The sequence below is a fragment of the Capra hircus genome, chromosome 10 (genome assembly GCF_001704415.2).
Source record: "Capra hircus breed San Clemente chromosome 10, ASM170441v1, whole genome shotgun sequence".
NCBI lineage: Eukaryota > Metazoa > Chordata > Mammalia > Artiodactyla > Bovidae > Capra > Capra hircus.
In genome coordinates, this window is record NC_030817.1 from 93,141,902 (window position 1) to 93,162,442 (window position 20,541).

Here is a 20,541-nt window from a genome sequence, read left to right on the forward strand (position 1 = left end):
TGTCAGGAGAATGGTGAGAAACAAACCATGTGGCTACTAAACCACATGTCTGTTTATATTATTTTAATAATGACAGTGAATTAGACCCTTTGTTTCAAGACAGCAGAGCCTGTTCTGCCGCAGGTGCTTCTAAAGCATCTTTGAAATCAATATAGATGGTTGGAACATGGGAAGTGTTCTTCAATCCAGTTCTCATGGGTTTTTTAATATCTGTGTAATGTCAGCACCCCCTTTGCTCCATCCCCACCCCCACCCTTGTCTTCAGAGCAGAGATGGCAGAGGTGGGGGATAAGAAACACACACACACACACAAGCTGGAGTCAGCATGACCTTAGCTTGAACCCTGGCTTTGCCACGTATTAGCTATTTGATCCTGAAAAATTGGCTTTACCATTTTGAGCCTCAGTTTCCTCATCCATCTCCAAATACCATCACGTGGTATGAGAGTAGACCTTCACAATATGAATGTTGAGAGGACACAAACATTTAATCCATAGAAGACACTTAACGATCAAACCCACAGACCAGATAACGCTAGAAGTGCAATGAAGATAAAGCAAGAGAAAAGAACCAACAATCACTGGTGGAGGGGGGAGTCCTTTAGATAAGAGATCAGAGGAGCCGTCCTGAGGACACGTGAGCAGAGACAAGAGAGGTGAGAAGGAGCCAACTACATGAGGGTCCGGGGCGGAGGGAGAGGAATGTGGCAGCCTTGACTGCACACCTGAACCCCGGAAAGGGGCCAGTGGGCTGCAGCTTAGGAGAACACAGTGTGAGTTGAGGTTGGGGAGGTAGGTGGGATGCAAAAACCTGTGTTTTGCAGGCCAAGACAAGGAACCTGGGCTTTAGAATACATCTCACCCAGAACTTCAGAAAAGACCTGAAGGATTCAAACACCCCTGAAAAAGGACAGGTATTTGCACATTTCATTTCTTGTGGGTCAGAATCTTTACTTTGGGTCCTATTGCCTTGCTCTTACTATCAGTGTAAGAAGGAAGCAGAAGTCTTAAAGCCATACGCGCCTAAGAGAACCACAAATAGACTGAATGGGGCAGTGGCCTCAGCCACTAAGTGGTAAAGACACTGTCTTAACTCAGACAACAAAACCGATAATGTAACATTCAGAGGAACCACAACAGGAAATTAAAGGCAGGAAGCGGGGAGAGACAAAACCTCACTTTCATACATACTATGAAAATGTATAAGGAAAAGCATAAACCAGATAAATGTGTAACTCTATTTTGAAAAGATGACTCTACTGCTTTGATGTGAAGAGAATGTCAATCTGGTTTCATCAGCCTCTTCTCTCTGCAGTCCCCTCATCCTATCTTTCTCTGCGTTCTCATCTTTCTCCTGTCCTAGGGCCTCCTTTGTCCTTTCTCCATCTCAGACATTTAGCCTCTTCCTCAAATCCAGGCAGCAGGGACCTCCCTGGTGGTCCAGGGGTTAGGACTCTGCCTCCTAATGCAGGAGGTGCAGGTTTGGTCCCTGGTCAGGAAATGAGATCCCACACAGTGTGGCCAAAAGGAGAAGGCCATGCAGACACTGTGCCAGGGGCTGAATCGCAGCCCTACTCACTCCCTCAGCCCTTCCTCGCTCCATCACTGAACCACCACTTCCATCTTTTCCCCCAAAGCTATTACCTGAATGTCGGGGGAAGTTGAACTCCTTTTGTTTCCTTACTGTAAGCCTTTCCACAGGACTACCTGAATTCCGCAGCATGGGCATAGCGGGAAAATGAGAGAGGGCTTGTTGAGGGTTAAAGGATATTCAAGAGACTTAACAATCAAATGTATTGTGTGGATCTTGTTTAGTTTCTAATTCAGACAAACCAAGGGCAAGAAGAGACATTTGGAGACAACCAAGAACTAGATTGTGAACTTTGTATTGGATGATACCACCCAGTGATTATTGTTACTAGGTGTGTCGCGGCATTTTTAAAAGAATATGTCCATATCTTCACCCAACAGTTAACGTTTATTACTGTTATAATAAGAAGAGGTGACAGATTTTTCTCTTACTGTGGAAGTTGCAAGTTTTAGGGTAAAGCCACACTCTGGTGGCTGATGCTGCTGTGAACTCATCCTCACTACTCTCTGTGCAAGTATCAAGTGAGTGCTTTGCCCTAAATGCTAGGCGCTGCTCAAAACAGTCAGCACTATTCCAGACAGACCCCTCCTGAGAGTAACACTTTGCAAGGATGCTTTTCTACTTTCTTTAGCCCTGGATGAGCACTCAGGAACTTCCTGACATCATGTGTCCCCATGGTTGCTGGAAATCCAGCAGATGGTTGTGGAGTATATTTCTTGCTAATTATTATAATGTGGATACCGGGTGCGTTTAATGGAAGTTTATGTATCCCTCTGGGTAACTTTGCTCTATATTGAAGAAATAAGTAGCATTACATTATATTCAGAATTGATCCTTGGGTCAGGAAGGTCCCCTGAAGAAGGAAATGGCAACCCACTCCAGTATTCTTTCCTGAGAAGTAACACGGACAGAGGGGCCTGGCAGACCACAGTCCATGGGGTCGCAAAAGGATCAGACACGACTTAGTGACTAAACAACGACAACATAACCTTTCATGGGAGCTGGATAGACGTGTCCTTCCTAAGTTTGGCAAATTCCAATGAAAGAGCCCTGTGTGCAGCAGGACACCACGTGTGAACACCTGCATGGGAAGAAGTCTCAGCAGAGGACTCAGCTCCCAGTGCCAACTGAAGTCAAGTATGTGTTTCAGAAGAAGAACCACAAATGGCCAGCAAGCAAATAGCAAGACACTCCAAAACATCCATAAGTCTTTAAATGCAATTTAAAAGGCTATTATATTGGCAAAAAATAAAGTTGGATAATATCCAGTGTTAGTGAAGATGAGGAAAAACAACTCACATAGAGATCTGGGACTATAATTGGTATAAGGTTTTTGGATGGAAATTCAACACTGTAAAATAACATTTTAAATGTATTTACCTTTGACACAACAAGTCAATTCCAGTCTTAGGAGTTAATCCCACAGACCAACTCTACTGTGGACTGCCTGTATCCCCTCAAAACCCATATGGTGAAGCTCTAGTCCCTTTGTGACCATCTTCAGAGATAGGGGCTTCAGTTCAGTTCAGTTCAATTGCTCAGTCGTGTCCGATGCTTTGCGACCCCATGGACTGCAGCACGCCAGGCCTCCCTGTCCATCACCAACTCCCGGAGTTCACTCAGACTCACATCTATCAAGTCAGTGATGCCATCCAGCCATCTCATCCTCTGTCGTCCCCCTCTCCTCCTGCCCCCAATCCCTCCCAGCATCAGAGTCTTTTCCAATGAGTCAACTCTTCGCATGAGGTGGCCAAAGTATTGGGAGTTTCAGCTTTAGCATCATTCCTTCCAAAGAACACCCAGGACTGATTTCCTTTAGAATGGACTGGTTGGATCTCCTTGCAGTCCAAGGGACTCTCAAGAGTCTTCTCCAATACCACAGTTCAAAAGCATCAATTCTTTGGTGCTCAGTTTTCTTTATAGTCCAACTCTCACATCCATACAGGACCACTGGAAAAACCATAACTCTGACTAGATAGACCTTTGTTGGCAAAGTAGTCTCTGCTTTTGAATATACTGTCTAGGTTGGTCATAACTTTCCTTCCAAGGAGTAAGCGTCTTTTAATTTCATGGCTGCAGTCACCATCTACAGTGATTTTGGAGGCCCCAAAAATAAAGTCTGACACTGTTTCCACTGTTTCCCCATCTATTTCCCATGAAGTGATGGGACCAGATGCCATGATCTTTGTTTTCTGAATGTTGAGCTTTAAGCCAACTTTTTCACTCTCCTCTTTCACTTTCATCAAGAGGCTTTTTAGTTCCTCTTCACTTTCTGCCATAAGGGTGGTGTCATCTGCATATCTGAGGTTATTGATATTTCTCCTAGCAATCTTGATTCCACCTTGTGCTTCTTCCAGTCCAGCGTTTCTCATGATGTACTCTGCATAGGAGTTAAATAAGCAGGGTGACAATAGACAGCCTTGACGTACTCCTTTTCCTATTTGGAACCAGTCTGTTGTTCCATGTCCAGTTCTAACTGTTGCTTCCTGACCTGCATACAGATTTCTCAACAGGCAGGTCAGGTGGTCTGGTATTCCCATCTCCTTCAGAATTTTCCAGTTTGTTGTGATCCACACAGTCAAAAGCTTTTGCATAGTCAATTAAGCAGAAATATGTTTTTCTGGAACTCTCTTGCTTTTTCCATAATCCAGCGGATGTTGGCAATTTGATCTCTGGTTCCTCTGCCTTTTCTAAAACCAGCTTGAACATCTGGAAGTTCACTTATTGCTGAAGCCTGGCTTGGAGAATTTTGAGCATTACTTTACTAGCATGTGAGATGAATGCAATTGTGCGGTCGTTTGAGCATTCTTTGGCATTGCCTTTCTTTGGGACTGGAATGAAAACTGACCTTTTCCAGTCCTGTGGCCACTGGTGAGTTTTCCAATTTGCTGGCATATTGAGTGCAGCACTTTGACAGCATCATCTTTCAGGATTTGAAATAGTTCAACTGGAATTCCATTGCCTCCTCTAGCTTTGTTCGTAATGATGCTTCCTAAGGCCCACTTGACTTCACATTCCTAGGAGGTAATTAAAGTTCAGTGAGGTCTCAAAGTAGGGCCCTAATCTGATGGGACTTTGGCCTTTTAAAAAGAGGAAAAGGAAAAAAAGAAGAGAAAGAGAGAGAGGGGTAAGGACACAGCAAGAAGGTAGCTGTGGCCAAGATGGGGAGTGAGCCCTCACCGGAAATGGAAGCGACTGGACCTTATCCCAGGCTTCTCAGCCCGCAGGACTGTGAGAAGATAAGCTCCTACTGTTCAAGCCACCCAGTCTGTGGCATCGTGTTATGACAGCAAGAGCAGACTGGTACAGCCTCCCTAAGGTTAGGAGAGACACATGCTTGAGAATCGACAGCAAGAGCAGACTGGTACAGCCTCCCTAAGGTTAGGAGAGACACATGCTTGAGAATCGACAGCAAGAGCAGACTGGTACAGCCTCCCTAAGGTTAGGAGAGACACATGCTTGAGAATCGACAGCAAGAGCAGACTGGTACAGCCTCCCTAAGGTTAGGAGAGACACATGCTTGAGAATCGACAGCAAGAGCAGACTGGTACAGCCTCCCTAAGGTTAGGAGAGACACATGCTTGAGAATCGACAGCAAGAGCAGACTGGTACAGCCTCCCTAAGGTTAGGAGAGACACATGCTTGAGAATCGACAGCAAGAGCAGACTGGTACAGCCTCCCTAAGGTTAGGAGAGACACATGCTTGAGAATCGACAGCAAGAGCAGACTGGTACAGCCTCCCTAAGGTTAGGAGAGACACATGCTTGAGAATCGACAGCAAGAGCAGACTGGTACAGCCTCCCTAAGGTTAGGAGAGACACATGCTTGAGAATCGACAGCAAGAGCAGACTGGTACAGCCTCCCTAAGGTTAGGAGAGACACATGCTTGAGAATCGTCACTGCAGCTCTGTTTGTAACAGGAGAAAAATGGGAGGCAACCTAAATGCCCATCAACAGGAAACTAGAACTTTAACACAAAGGAAGTACTGGGTACTGAGGTGCACTAAGCCTCAATTCTAGCCTTGCTATACAGTCAATTCCTGATTTTTTAGACCTAACATTCCCCTTGACCTCTGGAAGACAGAACGGCCAAAGGATTACTTACCTCATTCCTGATTCTGTGTGATTGTGAGATTGTGTTGTCACCGCCTCAAACCTAGACAGCCTGACAATGTCAGTGACACCAAAGCCTGCCAGTCAGAATTATTGGGACTGTCTATGAAGAGCATATGGGACCATGCTGGATAAAAGTCAAGCTACGAATCTCAGGTGTCATATGTTCTAAAACATTATTGGATGGGTGAAACAGGAATTATTTTTTACACATAAATATAGGCATGCCTCAGATACTGCAGGTTCAGTTCCAGGCCACTGCAATAAAGTGACCATCCAATAAAGCAAGTCACACAAACTTTTCGGTTTCCCAGTACACATGAAAGTGCATTATGCTTACACGGTACTGTAGGCTGCCTGTGCAATAGCGTTACGGCTTTAAAAAAACCCACGTACCCAGCTTAATTTAAAAGAAGACAAAAGCAGACATATGGATAAATGGAGCAAAATAGCTCAGAAATAAACCCACACACCTACAGTCAACTAATCTTCAACAAAGGAGGCAAGACTATATAATGGACAATAGACAGTCTCTTTAGCAAATGGTGCTGGGAAAGTAGGACAGCTGCATGTAACTCAACGAAGTTAGAATACACCTTCACATAATACACAAAATAAACTCAAAACGGCTTAAAGACTTACATGTAAGACACGCTACCATAAAACTCTTAGAAGACAACAGCAAAACACTCTCTGACATAAACTTTCTGACCAGTGTTTTCTTGGGTCAGCCTCCCAAGGAAATAGACATAAAGACAAAAATAAATAAATGGGACCTAATCAAATTTACAAACTTTTGTACAGCACGGGAAACCATAGGCAAAACGAAAAGACAGCCTACAGACTGGGAGGAAATACTTGCAAATGATGCAACCAACAAGAGCTTAATTTCCAAAACATAGAAACAGCTCATACAACTCAGCAACAAAACAAATGACAACCCAGTTGAGAAGTGGGCAGAAGACCTAAATAGACATTTCTCCAAAGATGACATACAAATGGCCAATAGGCACACGGAAAGAAAGTCAACATTGCTGATTATCAGAGGAATGCAAATCAAAATTATAATGAGGTACTAACTCATGACAGTCAGAATGGCCATGATTTATAAGTCAACAAATAACAAACACTGGCGAGGGTGTGGAGAAAAGGGAACCCTCCATACTGTTTGTGGGAATGTAAGCTGGTGCAACCACAATGGAGAACAGTAAGGAGGTTCCTCAAAAAACTAATCGCACTCCTGGACATATATCTGGAGAAAACTGTAATTTGAAAAGACACATGCATCCTAATGTTCTTACAGCACTGTTTACAAGAGCCAAGACATGGAAACAGCCTAAATGTCCATCAACAGATGAATAAAGAAGACAGAGTATATAAACCCAATGGAATACTCTTCAGCCACGAAAAGGAATGAAATGATGCCATTGGCAGCAACATGTGTGGATCTAGAGATTATCTTAATAAGTGAAGCAAGTCAGAAAGACAAACACCCATATGAGACCATGTAATATGACTTATATGTGGAATCTATAACGTGACCCAAATGAATATGGTGAAAGGCAAGTGTGGTGACGAAGTGGTTTCAGACAAAAAGACATTTTCGTTGGTAAGAGGCAGGTAAGGAAGGAGTAAAGACATGTAAAGCTAAAGTATGGGAATGCTCTAATAAAAATAAATAACAGGATATTTTCTTCTGATTATTGTTCATTACTGAAACATCAGAAGCATCAGAAATCAGATAAAAGTATAAAGAAAACATGAAGATCACCTACAAAGAACCTACAAATCACCTACAAAGAACATTTAGAGGGGTTCCCTTCCAGGCTCTTTTCTAAAATAGAATTTTGGCTGAAGCCTCAAGATAATAGACACTATATTCTAAAGGAAAGTTGGAGAAAACAACATTAAACTTGCAAAAGGCAATGGTAGAAACCCAGAGTATACCCTTAACTGATCACCAACCCCCATGTAGTAGGTGATCTACATCAAAGAAGATGGGGAGATGGGAATCCTAGAAGAGGATTCCAGGGAGAGGTCATTCAGACATTGAGGCCTGCACTTCTCTAAGGACCAGAAACGTCTCTCCTCCAAAGCTCTGGGGAAACCCTTTCTCCAGGAATAATTCCGCTTCTCTTGACACTTTCCTTGGACGCTTCTCACGTAATTACTTTAATGGCTTTAGCTCTGGAAAACAAAAGCTAGGAGGACAGGTGCTTTTCAGGCAACTTGCACAGGCCTTCACTTTGTAAGGAAGCCTTACTTTTCTTGACTGGGATAAAGAAAGTGAAAAACTGCAAGTAGAAACAAGATAGTATCTTAAAAACTCATGTTATAGCACTTTTTAAAAACCAGATTGGGACCATATCAAACCTCCTTTGTTTAAAGTTAATATTATACAGTAGACACTTTTCACTGTAGTCAACAGTCTTTGAAAACACGTACATAATGACCTCATAGCATTCCCTTTCTTGATAAGAAACTGAGAAAGGTGAAGTCAAGGGGAAAATTAGCCTCTCCAGGTGGCCGGCAGCCAGTGGCACCAACCTGAGAGAGTAGGTTGGATAAAACCCATGAGCTGCAGAATCCGGGCTGGACTAGAGGTGCTCAAGCTGTCACCATCACCACCGCTTTCACCCACACCCAGGACAACTGAATCAGCATCTGAGTGGGAGGGGGGCTCATATTCATCTCTATTTTTGTGCAACACCTTGGGTGAATATAATGTGAAGTTGGAATTCAAAACCACTGCTTTAGGAACTTCCCTGCTGGTACAGGGGACAGGAATCTGCCTGGGAGTGCAGAGGACTCAGGTTCGATCCCTGGTCCAGGAAGACTTCATGTTCTGTGGAGCAATTAAAGCTCCTGCACCACAACCACTGGGCCCTTGCGCTGGAACACGGGGGTGTGTGCAACTAAGGCCTGCGTCCACCAGAGATGGGACCACGGGGGCCCATGCACCTAGGGCCTGTGTCCCATCAGAGCTGGGACCACAGGGGCCCATGCACCTAGGGCCTGCGTTCCACCAGCGCTGGGACCACGGGGGCCCAAGCACCTAGGGCCTGTGTCCCACCAGCGCTGGAACCACGGGGGCCCATGCACCTAGGGCCTGCGTCCCACCAGACCTGGAACCACAGGGGCCCATGCACCTAGGGCCTGCGTCCCACCAGCGCTGGGACCACGGGGGCCCATGCACCTAGGGCCTGTGTCCCACCAGACCTGGAACCACAGGGGCCCATGCACCTAGGGCCTGTGTCCCACCAGACCTGGAACCACGGGGGCCCATGCACCTAGGGCCTGCGTCCCACCAGTGCTGGGACCACGGGGGCCCATGCACCTAGGGCCTGCGTCCCACCAGAGCTGGAACCACAGGGGCCCATGCACCTAGGGCCTGTGTCCCACCAGAGCTGGGACCACGGGGGCCCATGCACCTAGGGCCTGTGTCCCACCAGCGCTGGAACCACGGGGGCCCATGCACCTAGGGCCTGCGTCCCACCAGCGCTGGGACCACGGGGGCCCATGCACCTAGGGCCTGTGTCCCACCAGCGCTGGGACCACGGGGGCCCATGCACCTAGGGCCTGTGTTCCACTCGAGAAGCCACTGTGAGGAGAAGCCCAAGTACCGCAGGAGGAGTACCTCTGCTCACCGCAACCAGAGGAAGCCCGCGTAGCGACGAAGACCCAGCACAGCCAAAAAATAACACTAGTAATTTTTAAAACACACCAAACACTGCTTTAAAGATTCAGATATTTTAGGGGTATATTTAGAAACATAAAAACTGCTTTAAGTAATAAGAAAAAAATGATGTATCATTACATTCAGGATTAGTTTTAAATTTCTCACATTAATACTCAAAGCCCTTTCTGATTCCAAGCCCTACCTCTCCAGCCCCATTCCCTGGTCTCCCACACCCCAGGAGACCCCAAATAACACGTCCTGGGACTTTAGACCTGCACAATTAGGCGCATGTTCTAACATCCTTTCCCTATTTCTTTGCTTCCAAAAAGCTTTCTTTCAGCCCCTGATTCTTAAGCAAATACAAAATCTGCTTCTAAAATTAAAACTCAAGGTCTGGGGGCTTTGTTAATGCTTTCTAGCTGTCTGTATTGTCAGTCACATATCCAGGCTAGGGCCCCAAGCAAACGTAGGCTGTTGCCTTCCATAAGGCTTGTCTTCCAGTAACCACATTGAGAAAATGTTAAACATCAGAATGTACTAATTTAGAGATGACCCTTGAATGTTGTTTAAAGTTGATTTAAGCTCCAGAAATGCAAGGTCAGTGCCTCTGAGCAGAAGAAATAATCAATTTTGCCTCCTGCAAACTTATTGTAAATACCTAACACACATATAAAACAAAGTCTCTACTAGAAAAGAGCTTTTGGTACATCATGTAATTCTTATTCATTTGAAATCTCATTTGACACATAAATTGCTTTTCCTCACTTTTGATCGATTTTTAGAAACACCATGAAATGAACATTGTTTTTCCATTTATTTCTCCCTGTTGAGAATGTCCTTTCTTGAATAAAATGTGGGAAATTTTTGGATTTACTTCTCATAAATTAGTGGCCCGTTTAAGAATATGTAAACCTGGAGACCAAATTAAATGAAAAGTTTAAAGACCCCTGAGGAATAGTCAGATCTTCTCTTGCATAAGCAATATAACTTCTTATAAGAAAAAAATCCTAAATATCCCTGAAAAAGTGTTCAATTTTTTTCTTCCAAACTTTTGAGGGATAGAAGAAATAAATACTTCTTTTCTAGAATGTTCTGATCTCTAAATTCTCTCTGTCCTATCTGTTCAGAATTGGCTTACGGGAAATAAAAAATACTATCCTATTTGAAGAAAAAAATGACAAGTCTTACTTAGCATTAGAAAATCAACAATTGGCAGATTCATTTGCTTATTAAATATTTATTAAGCACCTACTATCGGAGAAGGCAATGGCACCCCACTCCAGCACTCTTGCCTGGAAAATCTCATTGGCAGAGGAGCCTGGTAGGCTGCAGTCCATGGGGTTGCTAAGAGTCAGACAGGACTGAGCGACTTCACTTTCACTTTTCACTTTCATGCATTGGAGAAGGAAATGGCAACCCACTCCAGTGTTCTTGCCTGGAGAATCCCAGGGACAGGGGAGCCTGGTGGGCTGCCGTCTGTGGGGTCACACAGAGTCAGACACGACTCAAGTGACTTAGCAGCAGCAGCAGCAAGCCAGATAGGGAGATAAAAGTGTTAGTTGCTCAGTCATGTCCGACTCTTTGCATTTCCATGGACTATAACCCACCAGGCTCTTCTGTCCGTGGGATTTTCCAAGAAAGGATACTGGAGTGGGCTGCCATGCCCTCCAGGGGCTCTCTCCGACCCAGGGATTGAACCCAGGTCTCCTGCATTGCAGGCTGATTCTTTCTTGTCTGAGCCACCAGGGAAGCCTGAACTAGGGAGACAGGCGCCTCTGTAAAGAATCACTCTGGTCAGGGTCATTGATTCACTGATGACCCCTGTCTTGGCAAATGTAAAGGGCATGTCTCTGTTCTCAACTTATTCCTCCTCTCAGCAGATTTCACCCTCTTTCCTTCTCCAGATACTTTCTTCCCTAGGCTCCTGAACCCCCACACTCACCTGGTTTTCCGTCTACTCCCTGACCACGACTTTGCTGTATCATTTGCTGGCTTCCCTTTTTCCTGAGAGCTAACCATTGGACCTTTCTTCTTGTCTATCCACATTCTCCTCCTAAATGATCTCTAGTCTTGTGGCTAAACACCGTCTAGATGCTAATGGCTCCCAAATCTGTATTCTCAGTCTCTTGTTTAATCTGAGATCTATCCAACCGCTCATGTGATGCCTCCACTTGGATGTCCAACAGGGGTCTCAAACAGAGCTATTTCCCATATGTCCCCACACAAAGCTGCTCCTACCCTAGTCTTTCCCATTCCGTAAAGTGCATCATTTGCTTGAGCCAAAATCTAAATATTAGGGATTACGTTCATCTGTGTATAACGGAATCCACCTTAACCAAGGAGCGGTTTTTCTTTGCTTTCACATAACGAGAGGACCAGAGGCAGGCAGGCCAGGGCTGTGCAGTTATTGGTTGCTCTCAGCCAACAATGTCCCGGCTCCTCCTTTTTTCTTCCCTGTCCTCATGGTTGCAAGATGGCAGCCCCACCTCCAGCCTCACAGCTACCTGCCAGTGGAAAGAAAAGGAAGGAATTAACAAGGTAAGGCACAGAGCCTGTACGGAAATAGCAAAAATTCCCAAAAACTCCTAGTGGATTTCTGCTTATTTCTCATTGTCCAGAACTGGGTTACAAGCTCCACTTCAGATGCAAGAGAGGCTGGGGAATAAGACTTTTTAGCTCAGTTCATTGCTACCCTGCACAAACCAGGGCTCTAGTATGTGGAAGAGAGGCGGAGTGGATATCAGATAGGCAAGAGTGCCCACCCTATGGTCCTGGACTGCTCTCTTTTCTATGCCTCGTTACCAATCCCTCCACAAGCCCTATCACTCTCACCTCTGAAAGATAGCAAATTCAACTGCTTCTTTTCATCTTCTCTGCTCAGATTCCAGCCTGAGATGCCATTGTTTCTCCCTCAGAATACAGCCCACGGCCTCTTCCACACTTGCCCTCTTTCTAGCTCTTTCTTCACACCACACCTGGGACAAGGACTTGAAAGTATAATCACACCATTCCCTTTCTTAAACTCTCCAAAGGACCCATCACAAGTCTCCCCCAAGTAGACCCTGAGTCAGTAGTTTATTTGAGAGGCGCAGGACACATTGGAGGGGCTTTGCTAAGACCAGGAAGGGATGGGAACCCAGAGCAGGTGCAGGAAGCCCTCCTCCCCACTGGCCAGGGAAACTCAGCCCAGAGGAAACCACAAGACTCTTGCCTCAGAATTACGTGACCCCAGGGGCATGGCACCCCACTCCAGCACTCTTGCCTGGAAAATCCCACAGACGGAGGAGCCTGGTGGGCTGCAGTCCTTGGGGTCGCTAAGAGTCGGACAGGATTGAGTGACTTCACTTTCACTTTTCACTTTCATGCATTGGAGAAGGAAATGGCAACCCACTCCAGTGTTCTTGCCTGGAGAATCCAGGGACGGGGGAGCCTGGTGGGCTGCCGTCTATGGGGTCGCACAGAGTCGGACACGGCTGAAGGGACTCAGCAGCAGCAGGGGCAAGTCAGTAATTCTCCACCAGCCCCCAAGGGTGGCCGAACGCCTTAGCCCTGGACTTAGCCCTTCCCTGAGCTAAGTTGAAAGATGAAAGTTAAGTCGCTCAGTCGTGTCCGACTCTTTGTGACCCTGTGGACTGTAGCCCACCAAGCTCCTCTATCCATGGGATTCTCCAGGCAATACTGGAGTGCGTTGCTATTTCCTTCTCCAGAGGTCCTGAGCTAACTCACTGCGAAAGCCAGCGTTTCTTCCCACTTCTCGGTCTTTCTGCTTCCAGACCCACAGCCTCTTCCTCTTGAAGCAAAATCACAAGAGGATGCAAGAACCACTTTATTTCTTTAATAGGATAAATTCAAAGTACAATTGAAGGGTGATGAACATCTGTGAGAAATCTGCTAAGTTCTAGTCTCATTTGAAAGAGCTAATTTTTGTGATGCTCTCTCTTTAACAGACAAAAAAAGCATATAACATTTTTAACTGAGATTAATAGATACATACTATCATATAAAAAATAGGTAAATAAAAAGGACCTGCTGAATAGCACCAGGAACTATATTCAATATCTTGTAAAACCTTTATTGGAAAAAATTGAAAAGATATATAAGATATATATATATGAATATATATATATACACACACATATATATATAGCTGAATCACTTTGATATAGACCTCAAACTAACACAACATTGAAAGCCAACTACACTTCAATAAAAATAGGAAAATTCCATACACATAGGAAAATTCCAAGTGGGCATACAAGATTTGGAATATTTATTAAATCAATTTATTAACGTATACATCACCTAATAATCCTAGCAACTGATCATAATACATGTATATTATACCTATAAACGGCATTACTGTGACTATGGCTCTGGAAAGAATAGACGAACAGTAACTGTGGGTTTATTTCTGCCTTTGTATTAGCTTACTACTTGTCTTTACTTTCCTTTCTTCTTCAGCTGTTCTACAAAGTAGTCATTACAAGCGACCTTCAGAGCTGCCACCATGACCACAGAATTCATTAAAATCCACTTCATTGTCCTCGTTGGCATCCAGGTCCTGCATCATCTTATCAACCAGCTCGGGATCCTTCTGGCACTAAAAGGAAAAAGAAAGCTTCTAACTCCCAGGTTTTGAGGTTCATGACAACTGAAATCACCCCTTCCCTTTATCTACGTTAAAGTCTCCATTTCCATTTTTAGCATCGAAAGCAATTTCCAAGAGCCTGTTTGCAGGTGGGTTTGAACCCGGGCACACATTCTAAGTGAGTCTGGGCCTCTGCCCCCAGTCCATATAGTCCTCAGACCTAAACACCAAGAGGAGCAAACAGCAACACATCAAAGCGAGCTGCTGATGCTGAAAATGCATTTCAGATAGCACAGGTGGAGGGCCAGAACCGGGGGAGGCAGCAGTGGTCAGGGGGCGTGGGGAGACATGAAAAGAAGGAAGCTTTGAAGCCAACCAGGGAGCGTGAGTGACTCTGCCATTTACCAACAACAAGACTTGGAGCAAATCACTTAAAGTGTTAATATTTCCTTTTTCATTAAATGAGGAGAATAATATCTCCTACAAATTGAGGGGCTATCTCAATACACTTTGATGAGCACTTAGCACCAGGTTGTTAGATTTAGCAAATAACAATTCAGGACACTCAATCAAATGTGGAGTTCAGATGAACAATGAACACTTTTTTGGTATAAGTATTGTCTCCAATAAGGTATGTCATATTATATGTTATCTGACAGCCTGTTTTGTGCATCACAAAACAAAACAGAGGCACCCAATAAAGGGTAGATCTTATAAGAATGACTCCATTTTATTGGCGGAAAGGAAAGCAAGGAGCCCATTGAGGAAAGCAAGGTTCAGAAAGGATGGGGCTATGCAGCACCCACTTTTCCTATAATTAGAGGCTGATGAGAAATGTTTCCCAAAGTATAGTTCATTTCCTCCAAGAATTCCCCATTGTCCTCTTATTAGCTGCCAACCGCTAAACAGCTGGACATTTAAACTAAGCTGATCAATTCAATCAAAAACAATCACAAATTTCACTTGAATAAATCAATGTGCCAAGTTTCACTTGCTGAGTCTTTTATTCTAAATGTTACATGACAGTTGCCAAATTGAATTTGAAAAATAAAAATGTTCTTGGGGACTCCTAAAATCACTAAAAAGGTATTGTATGTTAAATTTCTTAAATTTTTTCCCATAGAGGGTGGGAATAAAAGATTGTCATAATTACTACTGTCTTAACACAGAGTTTGGACAGAATAACACCATGCCAGGCTTCAACGTGTACTAAAACTCCAAAGCTCCAAAAACACCAGAGTGAGCATTTTCCTCAGGGTAGGCTCCAAACACTCTATTGTAAGGTTTCACCTGTGGATTTACTCAACTCCTGCCTGTTTTGCGATGTAAATCTGTTTGCTGTTCAACTAGTCATGGGCCAGACATCTCTTGCCTCAGTCAACAATCAGCTTGTTCTTGGCTGACAAACTTGCTAGTATTTATCATTCACTAGGAAATTTGCTACCACAGCGTGCAGTATCCCTGGCTTCATTCTGGCCCCAAACATCATATTTACTCATTTACAGACAGCTGGATAGAGCTCCAGGTCATGGTGTAACTATAGCTCCAACCAAGTATAACCAGCTGTACTTTTGCTGCACTGGGACACTGAATAATTGACAAAAGCCTCAAATATAATTTCCAACACCTGGAAACCCTACCCCCCCCACCTCAGACACCGCAGAAAGGGGTACGTGCCCACAGACACAGCAAAGGTCCTGGTGTTTGCTCCCTGGTATTTAGAATCTCGATAGGAATTACATGGTGTGGACCGAGCCCAGGAGACGGTGGTCACAGAGGCTGTCCCTGGACCGGCACGGCTCCCACCCTCACCTGAACGGGGAGGACAGCTGGACTCACTGAGAGAAATTCCGTGAGCTCTCGCTGCAGGAGCATCTTCAGCTCCCCCTTGCTGAGCTTGAACCTGTCTCCTTCCCTGCAGGAGTAGCGGTGAAAGGTTCTAATCATGACGTCCATGGCAATCTCCAGCTGGGTGGGCACGCTGGCAGCAGAGGGGAGCACTCCAGGGTGAGCCGCCAAAGCCGGGGAGAAAACGCTTGTGAAGGATAGGCCGGTGGAGAAACACCAACACCTTCATTAAAACGAAGTATTGCCATCCCCTGCTCAGCTCACACCCCAAGGGATGATTGTTAAAGCAGGATAATCCTCAATTAACCAAGTGTTCTGCCTCTCTAGGGCAAGCTCCAGAGATCTCTGCGGGTGAGTTTTTTCCCCCTCCCCTAATCCCCTCTGCTCCATGATGGAGCTGTTCAGAGGGTTTGGAAGTTAGCAATCAGACAACAAAGTCAGAGCTATGATAAAACACAGGTTAAAAAATAAACAAAAAGAGAAAGGAAACACATAACTTCATACCTATTCAGCCAAAGTAGGGCTCCATCAACAGGTGTTTATAATTAAACTCTAACCATTTATACCCGGGGTGGGGGGGGGTCCGCCTCAGCACACCTGTTTCCAAGAAAATGAAAACTGCCAGTGACAAGAGATTCAAGTGGAAATAACTCTGAGCCTGTTTTTAACCAGGAAAAGGAACAGGTGTGAGCTGCTACCCCAAGAGCTATCAATGAAGGGCTGGCCCTCACTGTGTGCCCTGGAGGAGAAGGCAAAGAAGAGCCTCCAGTTACCCCTCATTAAGGGGAATGTGGGTACAAATGCAGTCAGTTGCTAGGAAGTTGCTGATTGGAAAGAAATCTAAATACAGAGAAGCAGAGAAGAAACACTGGTTCAAACCTGGAGACTCCTCAGCAAGGCCAACAGCAAGGTCAAGGAAACACTCTCAGAGAAGACCATTAAACCCATCCAATGGACAGGGACTTACTTAGCTCTAAAAAAGGGGGGGTGGCGATGAGAAAGCTCTGTGCGTGCCAATTTAGAAAGAGAAAAAACAGTGACTCTGGATATGTAGGAAAGAAAGAAAAATAAGGATATATATGTGTTCCCTGTTTAGGGAACAAAGATCTCCCACATGCAGAGAGGCTCAGCCAAAAAAAAAAAAGAAGTATATATAAGTGCATAAAAAAAGTGAAGTCGCTCAGTCGTGTCCAACTCTTTGCGACCCCATGGACACCAGGCTCCTCCGTCCATGGCATTTTCTAGGCAAGAGTACTGGAGTGGGTTGCTGTTTCCTTCTCCAGGGAACTTCCCCACCCAGGGATCGATCCCAGATCTCCCACATTGTAGACAGACGCTTTCCGTCTGAGCCACCACTTGATCTTAGCCAAAACTTGAATATGACTAAGCAATCACTGAAAGTTTACAAAAGAAAGAAAAAAGTAGTAGCTACAAGGGTCAAGATGGAAACCGAGAAGTTGAGAGTAGGATTTCTCATTTACCCCTTTCAAACTGATTTTAACTTTTTCTGTTATTGTACTATATTGCCTAATTAAAAAAGGAAAGAAAGAAAAATCAATGGATAGCCAAAGCAATCTTGAGAAAGAAGAATGGAACTGGAGGAATCAACTTGCCTGACTTCAGGCTCTACTACAAAGCCACAGTCATCAAGACAGTATGGTACTGGCACAAAGACAGAAATATAGATCAATGGAACAAAATAGAAAGCCCAGAGATAAATCCACACACCTATGGACACCTTATCTTTGACAAAGGAGGCAAGAATATACAATGGAGTAAAGACAATCTCTTTAACAAGTGGTGCTGGGAAAACTGGTCAACCACTTGTAAAAGAATGAAACTAGATCACTTTCTAACACTGCACACGAAAATAAACTCAAAATGGATTGAAGATCTAAATGTAAGACCAGAAACTATTAAACTCCTAGAGGAGAACATAGGCAAAACACTCTCCATCACAGCAGGATCCTCTATGACCCACCTCCCAGAATTCTGGAAATAAAAGCAAAAATAAATAAAAGGGATCTAATTAAAATTAAAAGCTTCTGCACAACAAAGGAAAATATAAGCAAGGTGAAAAGACAGCCTTCTGAATGGGAGAAAATAATAGCAAATGAAGCAACTGACAAACAACTAATCTCAAAAATATACAAGCATCTTATGCAGCTCAATTCCAGAAAAATAAACGACCCAATCAAAAAATGGGCCAAAGAACTAGATAGACATTTCTCCAAAGAAGACATACGGATGGCTAACAAACACATGAAAAGATGTTCAACATCACTCATTATTAGAGAAATGCAAATCAAAACCACAATGAGGTACCACTTCACACCAGTCAGAATGGCTGCGATCCAAAAATCTGCAAGCAATAAATGCTGGAGAGGGTGTGGAGAAAAGGGAACCCTCCTACACTGTTGGTGGGAACGCAAACTAGTACAACCACTATGGAGAACAGTGTGGAGATTCCTTAAAAAACTGCAAATAGAACTGCCTTATGACCCAGCAATCCCATTGCTGGGCATACACACCAAGGAAACCAGAATTGAAAGAGACACATGTACCCCAATGTTCATCACAGCACTGTTTATAATAGCCAGGACATGGAAACAACCTAGATGTCCATCAGCAGATGAATGGATAAGAAAGCTGTGGTACATATACACAATGGAGTATTACTCAGCCATTAAAAAGAATACATTTGAATCAGTTCTAATGAGATGGATGAAACTGGAGCTGATTATACAGAGTGAAGTAAGCCAGAAAGAGAAACACCAATACAGTATACTAACACATATATATGGAATTTAGAAAGATGGCAATGATGACCCTGTATGTGAGACAGCAAAAGAGACACAGATGTGTATAGCGGACTTTTGGACTCTGAGGGAGAAGGAGAGGGTGGGATGCTTTGGGAGAATGGCATTGAAACATGTATACTATCATGTAAGAAACGAATCGCCAGTCTGTCCAATGCAGGATACAGCATGCTTGGGGCTGGTGCACGGGGATGATCCAGAGAGATGTAATGGGGACGGAGGTGGGAGGGGGGTTCATGTTTGGGAACGCATGTACACCCGTGGTGGATTCATGTCAATGTATGGCAAAACCAATACAGTATTGTAAAGTAAAATAAAGTAAAAATAAAAATTTTTTTAAAAAATCAGTGGGATGAAGCCATTGAAGCCATGTATGCAGGAATCCACGGCGGGGAATTCCCAAGTTAGAGAAACTTACCAAAGCAAAAGTCACTGGGAAAACCAAAGCCAGAGACCGGCCACCGTGCTTTCAATGCTGCCTGCGCTCAACCTGAGTTATATGGAAAGCAACCAGTTATCCCCTTGTATCTCCTTTCCCAAGCCAGTTGGGCTGTGTCCTCAGCCAGCCCACGCCCATCCCTCTCGTCATCAGGCAGCCCACAGGACCTCCCGAGAGGTCCCCAGAGACGCCGTCACCTTGTACCTAAAGCTCAGTTCTCAAAAAAATAATTTCAAATTAGCTTTTTTTAATGATGAACGTAATAATGCACGTGGTAAAATAGTGTTCTGAATACTCAAGAGTATGAAATAAAAGTAAACGTCTCTCCACCATGTCCCACCCGAGTTCTTCCCGGTTAACACTTAGCTGCGTGAGAAGCAGGATCGTGGAAAGCATGGACTGCCCGTCTCCAGCTCTCACCTCTGTCCCCGATTAGCTGCGGGATCCTGGGCTAGTCGCCTACACTGTGTCCCCATTTCCCAATCTGTTTAAACAGGATCACGGTACTGCCTACCCAACAGAAAGGATTAAACAGGTGCCTGGAACATACTGAGTGCTTTGTTTGTATCAGCTATTATTATCCTTATAGAAAAAAAGATACATTTATCATTTATATAATTATATGGACTATTATTGGCTTCCCAGGTGGCACTAGTAGTAAAGAACCCACCTGCCAATGCAGGAAGCATAAGGGACTCAGGTTTGATTCCTGAGTAGGGAAGACGCCCTGGAGGAGGGCATGGCAACTCACTCCTGCAGAATCCCATAGACAGAGGAACTTTGTGGGCTACAGTCTGAAGAGTTACAGAGAGTCAGATACCGCCGAAGCAACTTAGCGTGTACACGCCTGATAGCATTACCACGTGTGCACTTTTTTTTTTTAATTAATATAAATCTTAGGGAGGTGGGAGGGGGGTTCAAGATTGGGAACTCATGTACGCCCGTGGCGGATTCATGTCAATGTATGGCAAAACCAATACAGTATTGTAAAGTAAAATACAGTAAAAATAAAAATTTTTTAAAATAAATAAATAAATCTTACTATATCAACACAGACAGACCTACCCTATTCTTCACTGAGATCGTGTATTATTCCATTGGATGCATATCCCTACATATAATCAGGAAATATTTGTCAGGTACTGATGTTATGCTAGGCCCTGGGTCAATACAGGGGAAGAACCTTGCCCAGCAAATCTGATTGCTTTTTGTACTGGGGCTGTGTTAAGTCGAGAGAATCCAGGAAACGCTGTGTCTTTTTCATGTTGGGTCTTCTAACCAAGAACTCCCCTATGGCTTTGTGACTATACTCTCCTGATGTACTCATTTCTGAATGCAATTTCTTTGACTCCTAAATGTTGGCAATTTTAGCCACTCATATCATTTACAACAGAATGGGAAAGACAAGAGATCTCTTCAAGAAAATTCGAGATACCAAGGGAACATTTCATGCAAAGATGGGCTT

General features: G+C 44.3%; 1 non-coding gene across 1 annotated transcript; it reads right to left on the bottom strand.

The window, feature by feature from the left end:
- LOC102172267 lies at positions 15,917 to 19,645 on the bottom strand. Its single transcript, XR_001918607.1, has 3 exons — positions 19,056 to 19,645; positions 16,323 to 16,415; positions 15,917 to 16,005 (listed from the first exon to the last, which is right to left on the bottom strand). It is a non-coding gene; the product is annotated as an uncharacterized LOC102172267 (transcript).